Source organism: Ranitomeya imitator, chromosome 4 (assembly GCF_032444005.1).
Source record: "Ranitomeya imitator isolate aRanImi1 chromosome 4, aRanImi1.pri, whole genome shotgun sequence".
Classification (NCBI taxonomy): domain Eukaryota; kingdom Metazoa; phylum Chordata; class Amphibia; order Anura; family Dendrobatidae; genus Ranitomeya; species Ranitomeya imitator.
The window spans coordinates 156,491,622-156,516,769 of record NC_091285.1 but is presented as its reverse complement, the minus strand read 5'-3'; positions in this window follow the sequence as shown (position 1 = coordinate 156,516,769).

The window sequence follows — 25,148 nt, the reverse complement described above, 5'->3', positions numbered from 1 at the left end:
CAGAAGGGCCAAGCCTCAAAGGCTGTGACAGGTCTCTCGCCTTTATCAGCTCAGAGCAGGACAAAGGCTGGCTTATAATATAAAGTCACGCTGAAGCTGCCAAAGAACATTCTTCAAGCATAATTCCATAAGGAGTTATGGAGATAATACAGTATATCTTCTAGCCTTACATCATGTATATTTCTGAGATTCCCAGAACATGGCAAACACCCGCCTGGGTCTCTCCCATTCTAGCAACTAGGGGTATGGAGATACATAGAACATCTAGTAGAACCCAGGTAATAATGACTTGTCTGGCCCCCACACTTAGCAGGAGCCCAGCTGGATCCTATGGTGCCGGAGCTGCTGCCATAGGACCATCTAGAAAGGAACTATGTTCTTTCATCGTTTTTGGAGTTTTTAGCTGCAGAGACAATGAGATGAAAATAAGGTTCAGACCAGGGGGCAGAAGGGGAGTGACACAAAGGGGATAAAGGATAGTGTAAACTCATGTGGTTACTATCTGTTATGCATGTGGTCTATTTCGACAGTGGTGGCCTTCTCGAGTATTTTGCTGTGAAGGACCTAGGTGCCAGCTGGCAGCCTATGCCCCCTTGTGGCCCAGCGCACCCATGATCTAACATCAACCAGTAATTGGCATATGTTCTGCTTATATATCTTGTTCTACCACTATCTGTATTCTGTACTTGCAAATCTGACCATTGTATATGTGTAACCATCATGTATATAGTCTTTTGTCTAGTGTGCCTTTAGGATAATTAAATATATAATTTATCCTTGGGCTGCTCTTTTATCTCAATCCATGAATCCACACATACATTTCTCGTTTTAATTTTCCATTTTACCTTGGCTGGTTTCTGGCCCGATATAATCCTGTTAACAGACTAGGCTTACATCCAATGAATAACTGGTGGCAGTCCTACCGGTACTGACCAGGTGGTACTTCACTGGTGCAAGTAATAGGTGCCTGTCAGGGTTGTGCGTGAGTGTGGTACCACGTTAGTGACTGTGTGGGTGACATCCTCTCACTCCCCTTGCCTCCCTTGTCTTATGCTGACAGGGGGTGTTTGCACGAAGCTGAAATTACGTGTCCCCAGGGAGTGCGGAACGTCACGGTGCAAGTGATGAGACCATACCACATGTTCTCGCTGATGTCATAGTAACGTCAAGTGGGGTGGTGAGGTGTGGGTTTGTCATGTTTCCGCATCATAGGGATTCTATGTGTTAACTCTGGTGTCATCCTTCACAAGTGGTGGCAGTGGTAGGATTCTGTATGATCTCTCTGGTGTCATCCCTCACATGCATACTATCAGGTTTCTGCTTTGCTATCAGCTTGAGTAGATGTCATGTAACGTGACAGTTGCATTCTTGAGATAATGCAACAACTAGCTTCCTATCCACTTCTCTCAAAAGAACATTGAGAGAAGCTGTAGAACATACTAATCAGCACGTGACTTTCAGTAAGCAAATAGTATGGTTAGGTGATGACTGCTTGAGCTGAGAAAAAAGCAAAATCCTGACAGTGCATGCTTCGCACTGTCAGAATTGAGCATTCTGAAGCAAGATCAAGCCAAGTGCAAGTACAGAAATATGTTTGGTCAAGAAAACCTCTTTAAAGTCTCTAAAATTGTCAATGGACCTCATTATGGTAAATGGAATGAGGGAGCAGAACGAAAGAAATTAAAAAAAATGCATATGGGAACCCAGTCAAAGATGCAAGTGATTTACAGTACACAATAATGATATGCAGATTTAAGTTACAGAACATAAAATCAGCAAGAAAATCGAGTTTTACAAATATTGAACAATAAAAAAAAACTGTAAAAGTAGCATTGAACAACTTAATCGCTTAACATTTTTCTAATGGATGTTTATTTTTCAAATTAAAACTAATTCAGTGTCATGCTGATCTAATGTGATTTCGTATTCCCATCAGGGTAAATGCGAAATATTTCACTGTAAAATCATAATGTGACACTCCTTTATGATTACAGTATTCCCTTGGCTATCTGTGCTGTCAGAAAACCCGATATGTAAATTTAAATGGACGAGATTTAAGGAAGTAATGAACCATAAGAAATACACCAGAGTGCTATAAACTATCAGGACTCCATCTGTGAATGAAGTGCAGCCTGGGAAAAGGACAAGCTAGAAATAAGCCATTCTGCTGATCTACAGCGTGGAACAATACAATTTACCATAATGACAAAAGCTCTTAAATATTCGATCTATGTCCATGCTAAAGACATGAATATTTTATTAAGCCAAGAGTGCAGTATACTTTGTACTGTGTCCCTGTTATAACACTCTTTACCCCAAACATTAATTTTAAATTATAAGCATTTTTTTAAATCTATCTTCAGAATATTTGTATTCATCCTCACGGTCCCACTTGTATGCTACTGTATGTATCTATAATATGAAGCTGATTTTCTATGGAAACATATTGCGTGTCTGTATTCCTCTGATCCCATAATGGGTTAAACAGAAGCTTTTCTCTTGAAGTTAAATGGTACGTGACAGCAAAAAAAGCCATATTACTTTGTATGCCTGCTTTAAATTCTATTACAATGCTTGTGAATACCTGAACTAATGAATTTCATGGTTCCGAATTTCTCCTAACTTGTAAATGATAAATTAGGTTTTGCTTGATCATATGCTATTTGACAGCAACCCCTAGCACAAACCTAACGGCACTATTTCCCTTGTTTTGAAGGTGTGAGATTTGAACAGATTTTTTTTCTGCTGCAGCACCTCTTTCCTCAGTCTTCACATTTTTCAGTTCATTCCTTATGTTCAAAAATAGCTCCAAGTTCCAAGAGTCAATGACCTCTAGAGTAAATATAGCATAATCATTGGTATATTATATCTCAAAAACCAATACAAAATAAAATATGAAGAAATAGTAACTGCTCAAAAGAGACCAAAGCAATAACATAGATGAAGAGGAGATGCAGGAAGAAGGACTGCAAATTCAATAATCTCCATTTCTAATCCTGAGAATGTTATGGAATAAGTCCCATTGGACATGACTTTGATCATTTTACACTTTAAAGCAATTTAATTTAGTTTATTTGCCAGTTGAGCCAATGCGATATGGAGTAAGACTGTAAATATATATCTATGTTTAGGATATATACAGGAATCTAAGATCTATTCCCAGATTCATTTTTACATTGTATGAGGAACTATTTATCCAATATGGTATCATTTATTTTCTGACTACAAGAAGGTATATTGGGCAGAAAAACGCATCGTTAATGATACTATTGCAACATAAGGCTACAATAGCTCAATGTTAGTCATTTGTTTTCCAGAAATTTTGGGGCTTGTACTGACAAAAAGGCTAAAAAAAGGTAAATCAAATGGTAAGTTTTATGAACCCAAGTTGGCTAATATATCTAGATACTAAGGTCAATAGTATAAGCCAATAGAAAAGACTGGTGATGTAGCGCTACTCTATCTATGAGCTGTACAATCATTAACTGATGATTCTGTTAGTAGTAGTGATGAGCATGCTCGGGTGGTCTCCGAGTATTTGTAAGTGTTCGGAGATTTAGTTTTCGTTGCCTCAGCAGCATGATTTACAGCTGATAGACAGCTTGAATAGATGTGGGGATTCCCCAGCAACCAGGCAACCCCCACATGTACCTAAACCAAAATTGCCCTCTCGGCCAGCAGGGGGCATACCTCTAAGCCTAAACATATAAACCTATAAGAGAAACGCCAGGTGGTGGTTTGGGGTATGAAGTAAAAAGGTATACCAAGTCCGACAAAGACGATAAATATGACCCAAAAGCCACAACCAAGCAATAGAGGTATAAACAACAGTTTATTAAAGCAAAAAAAATTATTACATACAAAATGTGCAATAAATATACATGAACAGTGGGTGCTTGGGAAAAACAGGACAAACTACATCAGCATAATAGATGTCAACTGCTGAAAAAGGAACACAAAAAATCCAGGCATCCTAACTATACCACCACACCGGGATATGCTCATAAATAGTGTGAGCATCCAAGATAACTCATACAAGGATCGCTCCACATAAGGGCATAACAGTATCAAATACTAAGTGACAGGCCCAGAGCGATAGCCCGAATGGATGATGGGAAATCCCCGAAATAATATGTATATCCGTGACGCTCAGAGACTATGCAGAGCATAGAGATGTAATCAACATCAGCAAGCCCAAGTCCTAGGAGATATGTACGCATGCTACCAAGAGTGTCAAAATGTTACCTTGAGACATGCTGGTGTCCGGACACCGGTGTGGTGGAAGCAGGAAGGGAGCCTCGACCCGCGTTTCGCCGTCGCGGGCTTCGTCAGGAGCTGGCTAGCAGCCGTAAATCATGCAGAGTCGTCAACAAAAGCTAAATCTCCGAGCAGTTACAAATACTCTAAGACCACCCAAGCATGTTCGGGAAACCTAAGCAAAGCGTATACTCGCTCGTCACTAGTTAGTAGACAATCTTTTTACAAGTGTTTTCGGCGGGATGTTTTTATTTTGGTGTAATTTGTACCGATGCTTTTTTACCATCCTATAGAAAAACCTATAGGTAAAAAGCTGGAAAAAAATGCCATATCAATGCCAAATCACTGAGATCTTTCATTTGCCACATTTATACGATGAGGATAAAATATATTGATTTAATTAATTAAAGTTAATAGTCATTACTTTAAAAGAGTATTCCTATGATGAGCATTCAAGGCCAGGCCATTATTAGAGATTGTGTGACCTCAGGATAATGATCACACTGTTTTCTCCATTCAGGTCTTTTAAAATTATTTATGACATATGCCAAACAATGTCATTTTCAATAATTCAAGGTGTTTGAAGAGGGGTCTTTGGAATTTAGTCCTCTCTATAATGAAGATCTTAACCCCTTAATCCCATATGACGTACTATCCCGTCGAGGTGGGGTGGGCTTTAATTCCCACTGACGGGATAGTACGTCATAGGTGATCGGCCGCACTCACGGGGGGAGCGCGGCCGATCGCGGCCGGGTGTCAGCTGCCTATCGCAGCTGGCATCCGGCACTATGTGCCAGGAGCAGTTACGGACCGCCCCCGCCACATTAACCCCCGGCACACCGCGATCAAACATGATCGCAATGTGCCGGCGGTATAGGGAAGCATCACGCAGGGAGGGGGCTCCCTGCGGGCTTCCCTGAGCCCCCCGCAGCAACGCGATGTGATCGCGTTGCTGCGAGGGTCTCCTACCTCCTTCCTCCTTGCTGGACCCGGATCCAAGATAGCCGCGGCATCCGGGTCCTGCAGGGAGGGAGGTGGCTTCACAGAGCCTGCTCAGAGCAGGCACTGTGAAGGCTGCAGCGCTGCATGTCAGATCAGTGATCTGACAGAGTGCTGTGCACACTGTCAGATCACTGATCTGTGATGTCCCCACCTGGGACAAAGTAAAAAAGTAAAAAAAAAATTTTCCAAATGTGTAAAAAAAAAAAAAAAAAAAAAATATTCCTAAATAATGAAAAAATATATATATTATTCCCATAAATACATTTCTTTATCTAAATAATAAAAAAAAACAATAAAAGTACACATATTTAGTATCGCCGCGTCCATAACGACCTGACCTATAAAACTGGCCCACTAGTTAACCCCTTCAGTAAACACCGTAAGAAAAAAAAAAAAAAAACGAGGCAAAAAACAACGCTTTATTATCATACCGCCGAACAAAAAGTGGAATAACACGCGATCAAAAAGACAGATATAAATAACCATGGTACCGCTGAAAGCGTCATCTTATCCCGCAAAAAACGAGCCGCCATACAGCATCACCAGCGAAAAAATAAAAAAGTTATAGTCCTCCTGAGAATAAAGCGATGCAAAAATAATTATTTTTTCGATAAAATAGTTTTTATCGTATAAAAGCGCCAAAACATAAAAAAAGATTTAAATGAGGTATCACTGTAATCGTACTGACCCGAGGAATAAAACTGCTTTATCAATTTTACCAAACGTGGAACGGTATAAACGCCTCCCCCAAAAGAAATTCATGAATAGCTGGTTTTTGGTCATTCTGCCTCACAAAAATCGTAATAAAAAGCGATCTAAAAATGTCACATGCCCGAAAATGTTACCAATAAAAACGTCAACTCGTCCCACAAAAAACAAGACCTCACTTGACTCTGTGGACCAAAATATGGAAAAATTATAGCTCTCAAAATGTGGTAACGCAAAAAATATTTTTTGCAATAAAAAGCGTCTTTTAGTGTGTGACGGCTGCCAATCATAAAAATCCGCTAAAAAACCCGCTATAAAAGTAAATCAAACCCCCCTTCATCACCCCCTTAGTTAGGGAAAAATTAAAAAAATGTATTTATTTCCATTTTCCCATTAGGGTTAGGGCTAGGGTTAGGGTTAGGGCTAGGGTTAGGGCTAGGGTTAGGGTTAGGGATAGGTTTAGGGATAGGGCTAGGGTTAGGGCTAGGGTTAGGGCTAGGGTTAGGGATAGGGTTAGGGATAGGGTTAGGGATAGGGTTAGTGCTAGGGCTAGGGTTAGGGCTAGGGTCAGGGTTAGGGCTAGGGTTAGGGATAGGGCTAGGGTTAGGGCTAAGGTTAGGGTTAGGGCTAGGGTTAGGGTTAGGGCTAGGGTTAGGGCTAGGGTTAGGGCTAGGGTTAGGGTTAGGGCTAGGGTTAGGGCTAGAGTTAGGGTTAGGGCTAGGGTTAGGGCTAGGGTTAGGGCTAGGGTTAGGGTTAGGGCTAGGGTTAGGGCTAGAGTTAGGGTTAGGGCTAGGGCTAGGGTTAGGGCTACAGTTAGGGCTAGGGTTAGGGCTAGGGTTAGGGCTAGGGTTAGGGTTGGGGCCACAGTTAGGGTTGGGGCTAAAGTTAGGGTTAGGGTTGGGGCTAAAGCTGCGGTTAGGGTTTAGATTACATTTACAGTTGGGAATAGGGTTGGGATTAGGGTTAGGGGTGTGTCAGGGTTAGAGGTGAGGTTAGGGTTACTGTTGTGATTAGGGTTAGGGGTGTGTTTGGATTAGGGTTTCAGTTAGAATTGGGGAGTTTCCACTGTTTAGGCACATCAGGGGCTCTCCAAACGCGACATGGCGTCCGATCTCAATTCCAGCCAATTCTGCGTTGAAAAAGTAAAACAGTAATCCTTCCCTTCTGAGCTCTCCCGTGTGCCCAAACAGGGGTTTACCCCAACTTTTGGGGTATCAGCGTACTCAGGACAAATAGGACAACAACTTTTGGGGTCCAATTTCTCCTGTTACCCTTGGGAAAATACAAAACTGGGGGCTAAAAAATATTTTTTGTGGGAAAAAAAAGATTTTTTATTTTCAAGGCTCCGCATTATAAACTGTAGTGAAACACTTGGGGGTTCAAAGTTCTCACAACACATCTACATGAGTTCCCTGGGGGGTCTAGTTTCCAATATGGTGTCACTTGTGGGGGGTTTCTACTGTTTAGGTACATTAGGGGCTCTGCAAATGCAATGTGACACCTGCAGACCATTCCATCTAAGTCTGCATTCCAAATGGCGCTCCTTCCCTTCCGAGCCCTCCCATGCGGCCAAACAGTGGTTCCCCCCCACATATGGGGTATCAGCGCACTCAGGACAAATTGGACAACAACTTTTGGGGTCGAATTTCTCTTCTTACCCTCGGGAAAATACAAAACTGGGGGCTAAAAAATAATTTTTGTGGGAAAATGTTTTGTTTTATTTTTACGGCTCTGCATTATAAACTTCTGTGAAGCCCTTGGTGGGTCAAAGCGCTCAAAACACATCTAGATAAATTCCTTAGGGGGTCTACTTTCCAAAATGGTGTCAATTGTGGGGGGTTTCAATGTTTAGGCACATCAGTGGCTCTCCAAACGCAACATGGTGTCCCATCTCAATTCCTGTCAATTTTGCATTGAAAAGTCAAACGGCACTCCTTCCCTTCCGAGCTCTCCCATTCCCCAAACAGTGGTTTACCCACACATATGGGGTATCAGCGTACTCAGGACAAATTGTACAACAACTTTTGGGGTCCAATTTCTTCTCTTACCCTTGGGAAAATTAAAAATTGGGGGCGAAAAAATAATTTTTGTGAAAAAATATGATTTTTTATTTTTACGGTTCTGCATTATAAACTTCTGTGAAACACTTGGTGGCTCAAAGTGCTCACCACACCTCTAGATAAGTTCCTTAGGGGGTCTACTTTCCAAAATGGTGTCACTTGTGGGGGGTTTCAATGTTTAGGCACATCAGGGGCTCTCCAAACGCAACATGGTGTCCCATCTCGATTCCAGTCAATTTTGCATTGGAAAGTCAAATGGCGCTCCTTTGCTTCCGAGCTCTGTCATGCGCCCAAACAGTGGTTTACCCCCACATATGGGGTATCGGTGTACTCAGGACAAATTGTACAACAACGTTTGCGGTCCATTTTCTCCTGTTACCCTTGGTAAAATAAAACAAATTGGAGCTGAAGTAAATTTTTTGTGAAAAAAAGTTAAATGTTCATTTTTATTTAAACATTCCAAAAATTCCTGTGAAGCACCAGAAGGGTTAATAAACTTCTTGCATATGGTTTTGAGCACCTTGAGGGGTGCAGTTTTTAGAATGGTGTCACACTTGGGTATTTTCTATCATATAGACACCTCAAAATGACTTCAAATGAGATGTGGTCCCTAAAAAAAAAATGGTGTTATAAAAATGAGAAATTGCTGGTCATCTTTTAACCCTTATAACTCCCTAACAAAAAAAATTTTGGTTCCAAAATTGTGCTGATGTAAAGTAAACATGTGGGAAATGTTACTTATTAAGTATTTTGTGTGACATATCTCTGTGATTTAATTGCATAAAAATTCAAAATTGGAAAATTGCAAAATTTTCATAATTTTCGCCAAATTTCCGTTTTTTTCACAAACAAACGCAGGTACTATCAAAGAATTTTTACCACTATCATGAAGTACAATATGTCCCGAGAAAACAATGTCAGAATCACTGGGATCTGTTGAAGCGTTCCAGAGTTATAACCTCATAAAGGGACAGTGGTCAGAATTGTAAAAATTGGCCAGGTCATTAACGTGCAAACCACCCTAGGGGCTTAAGGGGTTAAAGAGCCTAAAGATATACTAAACATGGGCTCCATAATGTATTAGTTCAACTGGCAACTAAACTAAATTACATTACTTTAAACTGTAAAATGATCAAAGTGCTGTCCAATGGGACTTATTCCATAATATTCTCAGGATAGGTATCAAATATTTAGGTCAAAGATAGGAATGTCACTTTAAAGTTTGGCGGTATAATGGACATGTTCATATGGATTATGCTTCAGACAGATTGAAAATGGTACAGTTTTAATAAGATCTCGGCTCTAGATGTGAAATATATTTTATTTCCACATTAGAATTTCTTATTCACATTAAAAGCAAAAAAGCTTTGAGAAATGTATATATCAATATAGAAGACAAATGTTCTTGTAGTCATTTAACAGACCTCACTCTTTTTACATATGTAAATAATACAGTATCTGATATTTAATTTGTGCTATAATAAAAATGTACTGTGATCCAAAATTTTAATATCTTTTCTGTAAACAATAATTTTATCATTTAATAAATATTTCCAAAAGCCATAAGAATAATTGTATTTTTTACTCATCAAATTTGTCTACTATTGACTGTCATCAGGTATTAGGGATTTTCACAGATATGTTATCTAGGAAAGCAAAAAAAGGAAAGAAGGAACTTTTCTGTTCTATATTTTTTTCCACCTGAAGAGCAGCTCAGCAATTATGAGACAAAGCACTTTGCAATGTATTTCTTAGCAACTGCCTTTTATTCACACTACAGTTGTTTTCTCTCCCTTTTCTCAAAGAAAGCTTTAGTCCTTGAATCAATACACTTCTACAGCATATTCTAACATGAACAATTATACCTACCCTATAGAGCAGAACATTGAAATTCTCACAATTCAGTTTGTTGGTTGAGATTGAGCCTTACAATGGACTGTAAAGAAGTAGGCTACTTAATTATGTTTCATCTGTATCTTTTGTGATAGCTACTGGTTCATCTCTTCGGATTCATGGAAGCATATGTGACTGTAGACAATTTACTCATTTGGTCCATTCGTTTTATATGCAGCTGTTGATACTGTAAGCCTTTTTTATTTTATTGTAAATGTTGGTTGGTTTGAGATCTGTTTGTGTAGATGATTCCTAGTTGTCCATACATGAATGAATGAACACATCATAGCTTGATTTGCTCATTCAGGTAATAAGGTACGGGATTATGTTCTACATCTGTGCTTATTTTATAGTTTAAGGTCCATCCACCTGGAAAGCATATTAAGAAATTCTATTCAAAGAGCTCTCTAAAATGATCCTTGACATGCACCATGATTCTTTACTATATATGTAAACGTTTGCCACTCCCCTGGTAAAAATTACGATTATTGTGAACACTTAAAGGGAACCTGTCACCCCGTTTTTTCAGATTGAGATATAAATACTGTTAAATAGGGCCTGAGCTGTGCGTTACTATAGTGTATGTAGTGTACCCTGATTCCCCACCTATGCTGCGCAATACATTACCAAAGTCACCGTTTTCGCCTGTCAATCAGGCTGGTCTGGTCAGGTGGGCGTGGTGACATCGCTCTTTTCTTCCCCAGCTTTCCGTGGGTGGCGTAGTGGTGTGCGCATGTTGCAGTGACGAATCCACTGCGCGCAGATGCAAACTCGGCTTTGGGAAAATGGCCGCCGCGATCTCTTCTGCGCACGCGCGGCATCCCGCGGCCATTTTCCTGAAGCCCCGTGCAGCAGAGCACTCCATCTGCGCACGCGCGGCCCCAGGAAGATGGCCGCCCCCACCAATGACAGGGGGTAATAGCGCAGATCGCGCGCTGCTCCTTCACGTGCGCGCAGTGGATTCGTCACTGCGACATGCGCACACCACTACGCCACCAACGGAAAGCTGGGGAAGAAAGAGCGATGTCACCACGCCCACCTGACGAGACCAGCCTGATTGACAGGCGAAAACGGCGACTTTGGTAATGTATTGCGCAGCATAGGTGGGGAATCAGGGTACACTACATACACTATAGTAACGCACAGCTCAGGCCCTATTTAACAGTATTTATATCTCAATCTGAAAAAACGGGGTGACAGGTTCCCTTTAAGCAAGTTGAACGGTAAACGATCTAAAGGCCTAAAGTTAAAGTTGACACATTTCCTTTGTATGTTAGGTAAAAAAAACTATCCTTTTTTACATTTTAAAAATTGCAAAAAGGAAAATGAGCCGATGCAAGAGTTTGGGCATCCTTGAAGATTGGTGTACTCAGATAACTTTGACAAAGGTTTCAGACCTTAACCCCTTCCCGACCCATGACGCCACGTAGGCGTCATGAAAGTCGGTGCCAATCCGACCCATGACGCCTATGTGGCGTCATGGAAAGATCGCGTCCCTGCAGATCAGGTGAAAGGGTTAACTCCCATTTCACCCGATCTGCAGGGACAGGGGGAGTGGTAGTTTAGCCCAGGGGGGGTGGCTTCACCCCCTCGTGGCTACGATCGCTCTGATTGGCTGTTGAAAGTGAAACTGCCAATCAGAGCGATTTGTAATATTTCACCTATTATAACGGGTGAAATATTACAATCCAGCCATGGCCGATGCTGAAATATCATCGGCCATGGCTGGAAATACTAATGTGCCCCCACCCCACCCCACCGATCGCCCCCCCAGCCCTCCGATCTGGCCGGTACACTGCTCTGGCTCCCCTCCGTCCAGTGCTCCGCTCCCCCCCGTGCTCTTGTCCGCTCCCCCCGTGCTCCAATCACCCCCCCGTGCTCCAATCACCCCCCCTCCACTCCGATCCACCCCCCCCGGTGCTCCGTTCCACCCCCCCCGTGCTCCATTCCAGCCCCCCCGTGCTCCGTTCCACGCCCCCCGTGCTCCGTTCCACCCCTCCCGCGCTCCGATTCCCCCCCCCGTGCTCCGATCCCCCCCGTGGTCCCCCCCACCCCATCATACTTACCGATCCAGCCGGGGTCCCGTCCGTCTTCTCCCTGGGCGCCGCCATCTTCCAATCGGCGCCCGCCGAATCTGCCGCCCGGCAGATTCGTTCCAAAGTGCATTTTGATCACTGAGATAGATTATATCTCAGTGATCAAAATAAAAAAAATAATAAATGACCCCCCCCCTTTGTCACCCCCATAGGTAGGGACAATAAAAAAATAAAGACATTTTTTTTTTCCAGTGTTAGAATAGGGTTAGGGGTAGGGTTAGGGGTAGGGTTAGGGGTAGGGGTAGGAGTAGGGTTAGGGTTAGGGGTAGGGTTAGGGGTAGGGGTAGGGTTAGGGTTAGGGTTAGGGGTAGGGTTAGGGGTAGGGTTAGGGGTAGGGTTAGGGGTAGGGTTAGGGCTAGGGGTAGGGTTAGGGCTAGGGTTAGGGTTTCGGTATGTGCACACGTATTCTGGTCCTCTGCGGATTTTTCCGCTCCGGATTTCATAAATCCGCAGTGCTAAACCGCTGCGGATTTATGGCGGATTTACCACAGTTTTTCTGCGCATTTCACTGCGGTTTTACAACTGCGATTTTCTATTTGAGCAGTTGTAAAACCGCTGCGGAATCCGCACAAAGAAGTGACATGCTGCGGAATGTAAACCGCTGCGTTTCCGTGCAGTTTTTCCGCAGCATGGGCACAGCGATTTTTGTTTCCCGTAGGTTTACATTGAACTGTAAACTCATGGGAAACTGCTGCGGATCCGCAGCGTTTTCCGCAGCGTGTGCACATACCTTTAGAATTAGGCTATGTGCACACGGTGCGGATTTGGCTGCGGATTGGCCGCTGCGGATTCACAGCAGTGTTCCATCAGGTTTACAGTACCATGTAAACATATGAAAAACCAAATCCGCTGTGCCCATGGTGCGGAAAATACCGCGCGGAAACGCTGCGTTGTATTTTCCGCAGCATGTCAATTCTTTGTGCGGATTCCGCAGCGTTTTACACCTGTTCCTCAATAGGAATCCGCAGGTGAAATCCGCACAAAAAACACTGGAAATCCGCGGAAAATCCGCAGGTAAAACGCAGTGCCTTTTACCCGCCGATTTTTCAAAAATGGTGCGGAAATATCTCACACGAATTCGCAACGTGGGCACATAGCCTTAGGGTTAGGGTTGGAATTAGGGTTGTGGTTAGGGTTGTGATTAGGGTTATGGCTACAGTTGGGATTAGGGTTAGGGGTGTGGGGGGGTTAGTGTTGGAGTTAGAATTGAGGGGTTACCACTGTTTAGGCACATCAGGGGTCTCCAAACGCAACATGGCGCCACCATTGATTCCAGCCAATCTCGTATTCAAAAAGTCAAATGGTGCTCCCTCACTTCCGAGCCCTGACGTGTGCCCAAACAGTGGTTTACCCCCACATATGGGGTACCAGCATACTCAGGACAAACTGCGCAACAATTACTGGGGTCCAATTTCTCCTGTTACCCTTGTGAATCAAAAAAAATGCTTGCTAAAACATAATTTTTGAGGAAAGAAAAATGATTTTTTATTTTCACGGCTCTGCGTTGTAAACGTCTGTGAAGCACTTGGGGGTTCAAAGTGCTCACCACATATCTAGATAAGTTCCTTGGGGGGTCTAGTTTCTAAAATGGGGTCACTTGTGGGGGTTTCTACTGTTTAGGCACACCAGGGGCTCTGCAAACGCAACGTGACACCCGCAGACCATTCCATCAAAGTCTGCATTTCAAAAGTCACTACTTCCCTTCTGAGCCCCGACGTGTGTCCAAACAGTGGTTTACCCCCACTCATGGGGTATCACCGTACTCAGGAGAAACTGGACAACAACTTTTGGGGTCCAATTTCTCCTGTAACCCTTGGGAAAATAAAAAATTCTGGGCTAAATAATTATTTTTGAGGAAAGAAAACGTATTTATTATTTTCACGGCTCTGCATTATAAACTTCTATGAAGCACTTGGGGGTTCAAAGTGCTCACCACACATCTAGATAAGTTCCTTTGGGGGTCTAGTTTACAAAATGGGGTCACTTGTGGGGGGTTTCTACTGTTAAGCCACATCAGGGGCTCTGCAAACGCAACGTGACGCCCACAGAGCATTCCATCAAAGTCTGCATTTCAAAACGTCACTACTTCACTTCCGAGCCCCGGCATGTGCCCAAACAGTGATTTACCCCCATATATGGGGTATCAGCGTACTCAGGAGAAACTGGACAACAACTTTTGGGGTCAAATTTCTCCTGTTACCCTTGGGAAAATAAAAAATTGCAGGCTAAAAGATCATTTTTGAGAAAATATATATATTTTTTTTCATGGCTCTGCGTTATAAACTTCTGTGAAGCACTTGGGGGTTCAAAGTCCTCACCACACATCTAGATTAGTTCCTTTGGGGGTCTAGTTTCCAAAATGGGGTCATTTCTGGGGGATCTCCAATGTTTAGGCACACAGGGGCTCTCCAAACGTGACATGGTGTCCGCTAATGATTGGAGCTAATTTTCCATTTAAAAAGCCAAATGGCGTGCCATCCCTTCCGAGCCCTGCCGTGCGCCCAAACAGTGGTTTACCCCCACATATGGGGTATCAGCGTACTCAGGACAAACTGGACAACAATATTTGGGGTCCAATTTCTCCTATTATCCTTGGCAAAATAGGAAATTCCAGGCTAAAAAATCATTTTTGAGGAAAGAAAAATTATTTTTTATTTTCATGGCTCTGCGTTATAAACTTCTGTGAAGCACCTGGGGGTTTAAAGTGCTCAATATGCATCTAGATAAGTTCCTTGGGGGGTCTAGTTTCCAAAATGGGGTCACTTGTGGGGGAGCTCCAATGTTTAGGCACACAGGGGCTCTCCAAATGCGACATGGTGTCCGCTAACAATTGGAGCTAATTTTCCATTCAAAAAGTCAAATGGCGCGCCTTCCCTTCCGAGCCCTGCCGAGTGCCCAAACAGTGGTTTACCCCCACATATGAGGTATCGGCGTACTCGGGAGAAATTGCCCAACAAATTTTATGATCCATTTTATCCTACTGCCCATGTGAAAATGAAAAAATTGAGGCGAAAAGAATTTTTTTGTGAAAAAAAAGTACTTTTTCATTTTTACAGATCAATTTGTGAAGCACCTGAGGGTTTAAAGTGCTCACTAGGCATCTAAATAAGTTCCTTGGGGGGTCTAGTTTCCAAAATGGGGTCACTTGTGGGGGAGCGCCAATGTTTAGGCACACAGGAGCTATCCAAACGCGACATGGTGTCCGCTAACGATGGAAATAATTTTTCATTCAAAAAGTCAAATGGCGCTCCTTCCCTTCCGAGCCTTACCATGTGCCCAAACAGTGGTTTACCCCCACATGTGAGGTATTGGTGTACTCAGGAGAAATTGCCCAACACATTTTAGGATCCATTTTATCCTGTTGCCCATGAGAAAATGAAAAAATTGAGGCTAAAATAATTTTTTTGTGAAAAAAAAGTACTTTTTCATTTTTACGGATCAATTTGTGAAGCACCTGGGGGTTCAAAGTGCTCACTATGCATCTAGATAAGTTCCTTGGGGCGTCTAGTTTCCAAAATGTGGTCACTTGTGGGGGAGCTCCAATTTTTAGGCACACGGGGGCTCTCCAAACGTGACATGGTGTCCGCTAAAGAGTGGAGCCAATTTTTGATTCAAAAAGTCAAATGGTGCTCCTTCCCTTCCAAGCCCTGCCGTGCGCCCAAACAGTGGTTTACCCCCACATATGAGGTATCAGCGTACTCAGGACAAATTGGACAACAACTTTCGTGGTTCAGTTTCTCCTTTTACCATTGGGAAAATAAAAAAATTGTTGCTAAAAGATAATTTTTGTGACTAAAAAGTTAAATGTTCATTTTTTCCTTCCATGTTGCTTCTGCTGCTGTGAAGCACCTGAAGGGTTAATAAACTTCTTGAATGTGGTTTTGAGTACCTTGAGGGGTGCAGTTTTTAGAATGGTGTCACTTTTGGGTATTTTCAGCCATATAGACCCCTCAAACTGACTTCAAATGTGAGGTGGTCCCTAAAAAAAATGGTTTTGTAAATTTCGTTGTAAAAATGACAAATCGCTGGTCAAATTTTAACCCTTATAACTTCCTAGCAAAAAAAAATGTTGTTTCCAAAATTGTGCTGATGTAAAGTATACATGTGGGAAATGTTATTTATTAACTATTTTGTGTCACATATCTCTCTGGTTTAACAGAATAAAAATTCAAAATGTGAAAATTGCGAAATTTTCAAAATTTTCTCCAAATTTCCGTTTTTATCACAAATAAACGCAGAATTTATTGACCTAAATTTACCACTAACATGAAGCCCAATATGTCACGAAAAAACAATCTCAGAACCGCTAGGATCCGTTGAAGCGTTCCTGAGTTATTACCTCATAAAGGGACACTGGTCAGAATTGCAAAAAACGGCAAGGTCTTTAAGGTCAAAATAGGCTGGGTCATGAAGGGACGACTCACTACACTACTAAATATACTAAGGGAAAATAATATTGTTTACAGTAGAAAAAGACCCCCCTTAAAAAGTTAGATACTTTATTAGATAACAATAATACGAGACAAAAAAGTAAAAACTTCAAAAAACCCCTATATAATCCGTCAGTCCTAAAAGGAAGAGGAATATAATCCCCTACAATGAACCCTGGTACATACTATTGGAATGCCTTATATACCAAAGGATGCAAATATACACGTGATTTAAACTACCAAATAGCAACTATAAGGGTGTTATGATATAAGTGTGAATATCCCTCACAGCTACAAAAAATAAACCTAAAAACTGATACTACCTAGATGCGGAGGTTGGCACCCTAAAAGAAATAACGAGAATGGCGCCCCCGCTCGTACGACGACTATCCCTGGTCTCCTGCCTACTCCCTATAAGGGATAGGTAGAGAAACAGAAGGCCAGATGGCTGGGAATAACTTGAGAATATATGTGATACCAAGAATACAGCAACTCAGGCCCTCCCCTCAAATGTGATGTGAGACCAAAGGATAGAAATACAAACTATAGCATCACTATATATAATATCAGGTAGAAGCTATAAGACATACAAAAATAAACAAATCAGTACCATTGTTGGTTAATATAAGATACCAAACCAACACAACTAAGGACTAACTAATGATGAACAAAACATACACACCACAAAGATATATAACACAGCACAACCGCATGCATCTTGAAAAACAATAAATAAATACATTCAGCAGTGTGGACAATGCAATGAATACATTGTATGGTCAAAATGATAATGATATACTTATCAATTGCATTAAATCATCCACAGCTGATAATGAATCCAGATGCCGCAGCTAAACCATGATGACCGGGCGATTAACACCTCCAGACAACCTCTCAACGCGTTTCCCCCACTAATCTGGGTTCATCAGGAGAGACAAGATGACGACATGGCAGGTTACAAAGATAGGGCTGCAGTAAATTACCCGTGGGTCCCGCTTATATACACACGCTTAGGCATGGTGACTTCCTGTTTAGCGATCCAATATGGTGCCCGCACGCTGATTAGACCTTAAGAATAAAACCGCAATACTAAACAACATATACCTCCATGATAGAGAAGTCCATGGGAGCCCCCATATGCGCGTGAAGATAATACCATACTCTAGAGTCTGACGGAAACGGAAAGACCGCCAGGTACGGCGCACGCGCAATGCGCTAGATAACAAATGAAGCAGTGAACGTGAAGTACGCAGGCGCCCACCTAGAATACACATAAACCTATCACAGCACGGCACACCCATTAGAAGCCAGAGAAATGGTAGATACACAATACGCAGGCGCAAAGATAGAAAGCGTAAGAGTGCCATAAATGCATCGCACCACTGAAGATAGCTGAAATCCCCCAAAGGAGACAGATCGACAAATGCGCAAGCGCAAAATATAATGATACAATGCTTGCCGTAAATGCATCGCACCACTGAGGATAGCTGAAATCCCCCAAAGGAGACAGATGGACAAATGCGCAACCGCAGAATATAGTAATACAATGCGCCATATACAAATAATAAATAGTCACCTCCAGACAGATTATGTATATATATATGTCTACACTAACAGCAGACATGCCACTAAAGTGTAGAAACCTAAGACAAAGAATATATATGTACAATAATAAGACTAATAACCCTATTAAGAAAGGGTAAGATACATCCTATAATCCAAATAAAGGACCCCGTGCAAATACTACAAAAAGCAATAAATATATACATAATAAAACAAAAATAATGATAACCAACGGGTAGACATACCCAATTAGAATGACTGGCTAGTGATAGTGGACCACTGCATCATAAAAAGCAGCAATAATTTTGCTGCTCATTCAGACCATCCGGTACAAGAGTGCGTAGCCTGAAAATCCATTGACACTCCTTTTGAAGGAGTAGTTTATCCAAATTACCCCCACGTGGGTTACGCCGCACAACTTCAAGAACACAGAACGAGATAGCCCTATTATCATTAGAATGAACTAGCCTGACATGTTTAGCTATCGGTGTATCCCGTTTGTGTTTGATGTCACCGAGGTGCTCACCAATGCGTCTCCGCAGCTCCCTCTTGGTTTTCCCAATATAATTAAGTGGACACAAGCAGGTGGCCATATACACCACCCCCTCCGATTTACAGTTGGCGAAATCCCTCATACAGTAAATCCTCACTGATGTGGTACTTTTAAAGGTTTTTTCCTTTCTAACCCATGGGCAAAATTTGCAATCCCCACATTTAAAAGTGCCACAGGGCTTACGATCCAACCACGTGCCAGATGGTTTAGGTCGATCATAAAAACTATGGACCAAACGGTCCTTAATGGACCTACCCTTCTTATACGTGATTTTGGGGGTAAGTGGAACAAAATCCTTCAGGTCAGGATCCGCTCTAAGAATCCCCCAATGTTTTTTAAGAATATTCTGTACCACACTGGATTTATTATCGAACATACCGATAATTCTCGGGATTTCAGGAGTATCCACTTTAGGTGGCGGATGAAGTAGATCATGACGGGCACAGCCTGCTGCATGCCTCCAGGCTCCATCAAGGACCACTCCAGGGTACCCCCTCTGATCAAACCTACATCTAAGGTCATAGGCCTGTGTGGTAAACTCATGGTTATCAGAACAGTTCCTCCTTATGCGTAAAAATTGACCTTTGGGGATACCTTTACGCAGAGGACCCGGATGAAAACTATCCCATCTGAGGAGACCATTAGTGGATGTTGGTTTTCTAAAAGTCCTGGTGGAAATCCCACCCCTATGATTCTTCCTTATGTTGAGGTCGAGAAAGTTGATAGACTCCTCCTGTATCTCAGATGTGAACCTCATATTGATTATATTATCATTAATACACACAATGAACTGGTTAAACTCATCAATTGTGCCAGTCCACAATATGAACACATCGTCGATAAATCTCGACCAAAATAAGATCTTAGGGAACCACCAGGCTTCTTCCACAAAAATAATAGTCTCCTCCCACCAGCCCAGGAAGAGATTAGCATACGATGGGGCACAAGGGCTCCCCATCGCTGTCCCCCTGAGCTGGTGGTAGGTACCCCCAAAGAAGAGGAAACAGTTATGATTCAAAATAAATGCCATGAGTTCCACAACAAAGTTGTTATGCGGGGCACATTGGGTAGACCGAGTATTAAGAAAGAATTCCATCCCCCTGATGCCTGCCTCATGTGGGATGTTACTATATAATGCCTCTACATCAATAGATGCTAAATAAGTATTGCTTCCAATGTCAATACCCTCAAGTTTAGTAAGTAGGTCCATAGTGTCCCTCAAATACGAAGGTAATGCGATCACAAAAGGACGGAGGATTTTGTCAACATAGGTCCCCACATTCTGACATACAGACTCAACACCTGACACTATGGGACGGCCTCTAAGTGGAGCCAATCCCTTATGTAACTTAGGGAGGCAATAAAAGGCAGGCACCAGAGGGTGGGAAGGGGAGAGAAAATCAAATTCTTCCTTGGTTATCAATTTGAGGTCCAGACCTCTAACCAAGATGTCCATCAAGATGTTCATATACTGTGGAGTAGGGTCATTTTTTAATGTTTCATACGTCTCTCTATCATTAAGTATCAATTGGCACATAGACATGTATTGGTCATGACTCATTATGACCATGTTGCCCCCCTTATCGGAGGGCTTAATTACAATCTCTTTATTATTCTCCAATTCCATTAGAGCCATCATTTCTGATCTGGTGAGGTTAGATTCTAAGTCATTCCCCCTATTCTTGGGGTTTATCCTCAATAGATCTTCCTCTACAACACAGAGGACAGAGACAGAGATGGCAGGGCCGCGGTACATATATGAACACCCATGTCGGGCCCATAATGGATATACAAGGAGGTTTCCAAGTGAACAACACGGGCAGTTTGATGAGCGAGCCACCTCGTATGGCACCAGTATCTTCGCCCTCTGTGCCCTCCTCGTCTTTTTTGGAGCAGAGGGCCCCACTCGGATATCCACTGAGAAACAGAATGGCTTAGGTTCTGTGGGGTCCAGTCAAATTGTTAACCTTAGCAATTATATATTATCATATGATGAATATAATGTGTTACTTAAGGGTCTTAATTTTGTTCCCACAACCAGGTTTGATGCATTTGGGTGGGTCAAGGACATCAATTTATTTGCGCGTAAACTTAAGTGGCATAAATTTTATCTTGGTAAGGATAGAGAGAGATGTGAGAGTTTGGGTATATCAGTTGATGACCTTGAAGCCGTTGATGTTTTGACAAATTTATTAACGGATAATGAACGTACTGATGGATTGGGTCCTTTTACGTCTCTTAAATGCAAAAGTACTAGAGTGCCCCCGGCGGGGGGTTTGGACTCTGTGGATATCTTCCTCAAAGTTGTAGAGGAAGATCTATTGAGGATAAACCCCAAGAATAGGGGGAATGACTTAGAATCTAACCTCACCAGATCAGAAATGATGGCTCTAATGGAATTGGAGAATAATAAAGAGATTGTAATTAAGCCCTCCGATAAGGGGGGCAACATGGTCATAATGAGTCATGACCAATACATGTCTATGTGCCAATTGATACTTAATGATAGAGAGACGTATGAAACATTAAAAAATGACCCTACTCCACAGTATATGAACATCTTGATGGACATCTTGGTTAGAGGTCTGGACCTCAAATTGATAACCAAGGAAGAATTTGATTTTCTCTCCCCTTCCCACCCTCTGGTGCCTGCCTTTTATTGCCTCCCTAAGTTACATAAGGGATTGGCTCCACTTAGAGGCCGTCCCATAGTGTCAGGTGTTGAGTCTGTATGTCAGAATGTGGGGACCTATGTTGACAAAATCCTCCGTCCTTTTGTGATCGCATTACCTTCGTATTTGAGGGACACTATGGACCTACTTACTAAACTTGAGGGTATTGACATTGGAAGCAATACTTATTTAGCATCTATTGATGTAGAGGCATTATATAGTAACATCCCACATGAGGCAGGCATCAGGGGGATGGAATTCTTTCTTAATACTCGGTCTACCCAATGTGCCCCGCATAACAACTTTGTTGTGGAACTCATGGCATTTATTTTGAATCATAACTGTTTCCTCTTCTTTGGGGGTACCTACCACCAGCTCAGGGGGACAGCGATGGGGAGCCCTTGTGCCCCATCGTATGCTAATCTCTTCCTGGGCTGGTGGGAGGAGACTATTATTTTTGTGGAAGAAGCCTGGTGGTTCCCTAAGATCTTATTTTGGTCGAGATTTATCGACGATGTGTTCATATTGTGGACTGGCACAATTGATGAGTTTAACCAGTTCATTGTGTGTATTAATGATAATATAATCAATATGAGGTTCACATCTGAGATACAGGAGGAGTCTATCAACTTTCTCGACCTCAACATAAGGAAGAATCATAGGGGTGGGATTTCCACCAGGACTTTTAGAAAACCAACATCCACTAATGGTCTCCTCAGATGGGATAGTTTTCATCCGGGTCCTCTGCGTAAAGGTATCCCCAAAGGTCAATTTTTACGCATAAGGAGGAACTGTTCTGATAACCATGAGTTTACCACACAGGCCTATGACCTTAGATGTAGGTTTGATCAGAGGGGGTACCCTGGAGTGGTCCTTGATGGAGCCTGGAGGCATGCAGCAGGCTGTGCCCGTCATGATCTACTTCATCCGCCACCTAAAGTGGATACTCCTGAAATCCCGAGAATTATCGGTATGTTCGATAATAAATCCAGTGTGGTACAGAATATTCTTAAAAAACATTGGGGGATTCTTAGAGCGGATCCTGACCTGAAGGATTTTGTTCCACTTACCCCCAAAATCACGTATAAGAAGGGTAGGTCCATTAAGGACCGTTTGGTCCATAGTTTTTATGATCGACCTAAACCATCTGGCACGTGGTTGGATCGTAAGCCCTGTGGCACTTTTAAATGTGGGGATTGCAAATTTTGCCCATGGGTTAGAAAGGAAAAAACCTTTAAAAGTACCACATCAGTGAGGATTTACTGTATGAGGGATTTCGCCAACTGTAAATCGGAGGGGGTGGTGTATATGGCCACCTGCTTGTGTCCACTTAATTATATTGGGAAAACCAAGAGGGAGCTGCGGAGACGCATTGGTGAGCACCTCGGTGACATCAAACACAAACGGGATACACCGATAGCTAAACATGTCAGGCTAGTTCATTCTAATGATAATAGGGCTATCTCGTTCTGTGTTCTTGAAGTTGTGCGGCGTAACCCACGTGGGGGTAATTTGGATAAACTACTCCTTCAAAAGGAGTGTCAATGGATTTTCAGGCTACGCACTCTTGTACCGGATGGTCTGAATGAGCAGCAAAATTATTGCTGCTTTTTATGATGCAGTGGTCCACTATCACTAGCCAGTCATTCTAATTGGGTATGTCTACCCGTTGGTTATCATTATTTTTGTTTTATTATGTATATATTTATTGCTTTTTGTAGTATTTGCACGGGGTCCTTTATTTGGATTATAGGATGTATCTTACCCTTTCTTAATAGGGTTATTAGTCTTATTATTGTACATATATATTCTTTGTCTTAGGTTTCTACACTTTAGTGGCATGTCTGCTGTTAGTGTAGACATATATATATACATAATCTGTCTGGAGGTGACTATTTATTATTTGTATATGGCGCATTGTATTACTATATTCTGCGGTTGCGCATTTGTCCATCTGTCTCCTTTGGGGGATTTCAGCTATCCTCAGTGGTGCGATGCATTTACGGCAAGCATTGTATCATTATATTTTGCGCTTGCGCATTTGTCGATCTGTCTCCTTTGGGGGATTTCAGCTATCTTCAGTGGTGCGATGCATTTATGGCACTCTTACGCTTTCTATCTTTGCGCCTGCGTATTGTGTATCTACCATTTCTCTGGCTTCTAATGGGTGTGCCGTGCTGTGATAGGTTTATGTGTATTCTAGGTGGGCGCCTGCGTACTTCACGTTCACTGCTTCATTTGTTATCTAGCGCATTGCGCGTGCGCCGTACCTGGCGGTCTTTCCGTTTCCGTCAGACTCTAGAGTATGGTATTATCTTCACGCGCATATGGGGGCTCCCATGGACTTCTCTATCATGGAGGTATATGTTGTTTAGTATTGCGGTTTTATTCTTAAGGTCTAATCAGCGTGCGGGCACCATATTGGATCGCTAAACAGGAAGTCACCATGCCTAAGCGTGTGTATATAAGCGGGACCCACGGGTAATTTACTGCAGCCCTATCTTTGTAACCTGCCATGTCGTCATCTTGTCTCTCCTGATGAACCCAGATTAGTGGGGGAAACGCGTTGAGAGGTTGTCTGGAGGTGTTAATCGCCCGGTCATCATGGTTTAGCTGCGGCATCTGGATTCATTATCAGCTGTGGATGATTTAATGCAATTGATAAGCATATCATTATCATTTTGACCATACAATGTATTCATTGCATTGTCCACACTGCTGAATGTATTTATTTATTGTTTTTCAAGATGCATGCGGTTGTGCTGTGTTATATATCTTTGTGGTGTGTATGTTTTGTTCATCATTAGTTAGTCCTTAGTTGTGTTGGTTTGGTATCTTATATTAACCAACAATGGTACTGATTTGTTTATTTTTGTATGTCTTATAGCTTCTACCTGATATTATATATAGTGATGCTATAGTTTGTATTTCTATCCTTTGGTCTCACATCACATTTGAGGGGAGGGCCTGAGTTGCTGTATTCTTGGTATCACATATATTCTCAAGTTATTCCCAGCCATCTGGCCTTCTGTTTCTCTACCTATCCCTTATAGGGAGTAGGCAGGAGACCAGGGATAGTCGTCGTACGAGCGGGGGCGCCATTCTCGTTATTTCTTTTAGGGTGCCAACCTCCGCATCTAGGTAGTATCAGTTTTTAGGTTTATTTTTTGTAGCTGTGAGGGATATTCACACTTATATCATAACACCCTTATAGTTGCTATTTGGTAGTTTAAATCACGTGTATATTTGCATCCTTTGGTATATAAGGCATTCCAATAGTATGTACCAGGGTTCATTGTAGGGGATTATATTCCTCTTCCTTTTAGGACTGACGGATTATATAGGGGTTTTTTGAAGTTTTTACTTTTTTGTCTCGTATTATTGTTATCTAATAAAGTATCTAACTTTTTAAGGGGGGTCTTTTTCTACTGTAAACTGGGTCATGAAGGGGTTAATTGGCCTATTATAGTTATGACTTGTTCACAGTCATTGTTTGGAAAGGCCAGTTGATGCAAATTACCCAGAGTTATAAAAACCTCACCTCCAGTAACTTTGTGTGAAAAAAACAGCAGCCATGGGCTGTTCTAAGCAGCTGACTAGCACTCTGAAAATGAAAATAGTGAAGGACTGCAAAGCAGGAGAAGACTATAACAATATAGCAATGCATTTTCAAGTTGCCCTTTCCTCAATTCGAAATGTAATTGAGAAATAGCAGCTAACAGGTACTGTGGAGATGAAAATAACTTCTGGAAGGCCATGCAAAATTTCAGTGAGAGCTGCTCGTAGGATTGCTAGAGGGGCAAATCAAAACCCATGCTTGACTGCAAGAGCCCTTCAGAATGATTTAACAGACTCCGGAGTTGTGGTACATTGTTCTACTGTTCAGACACATGTACAAATATGATCTTCATGGA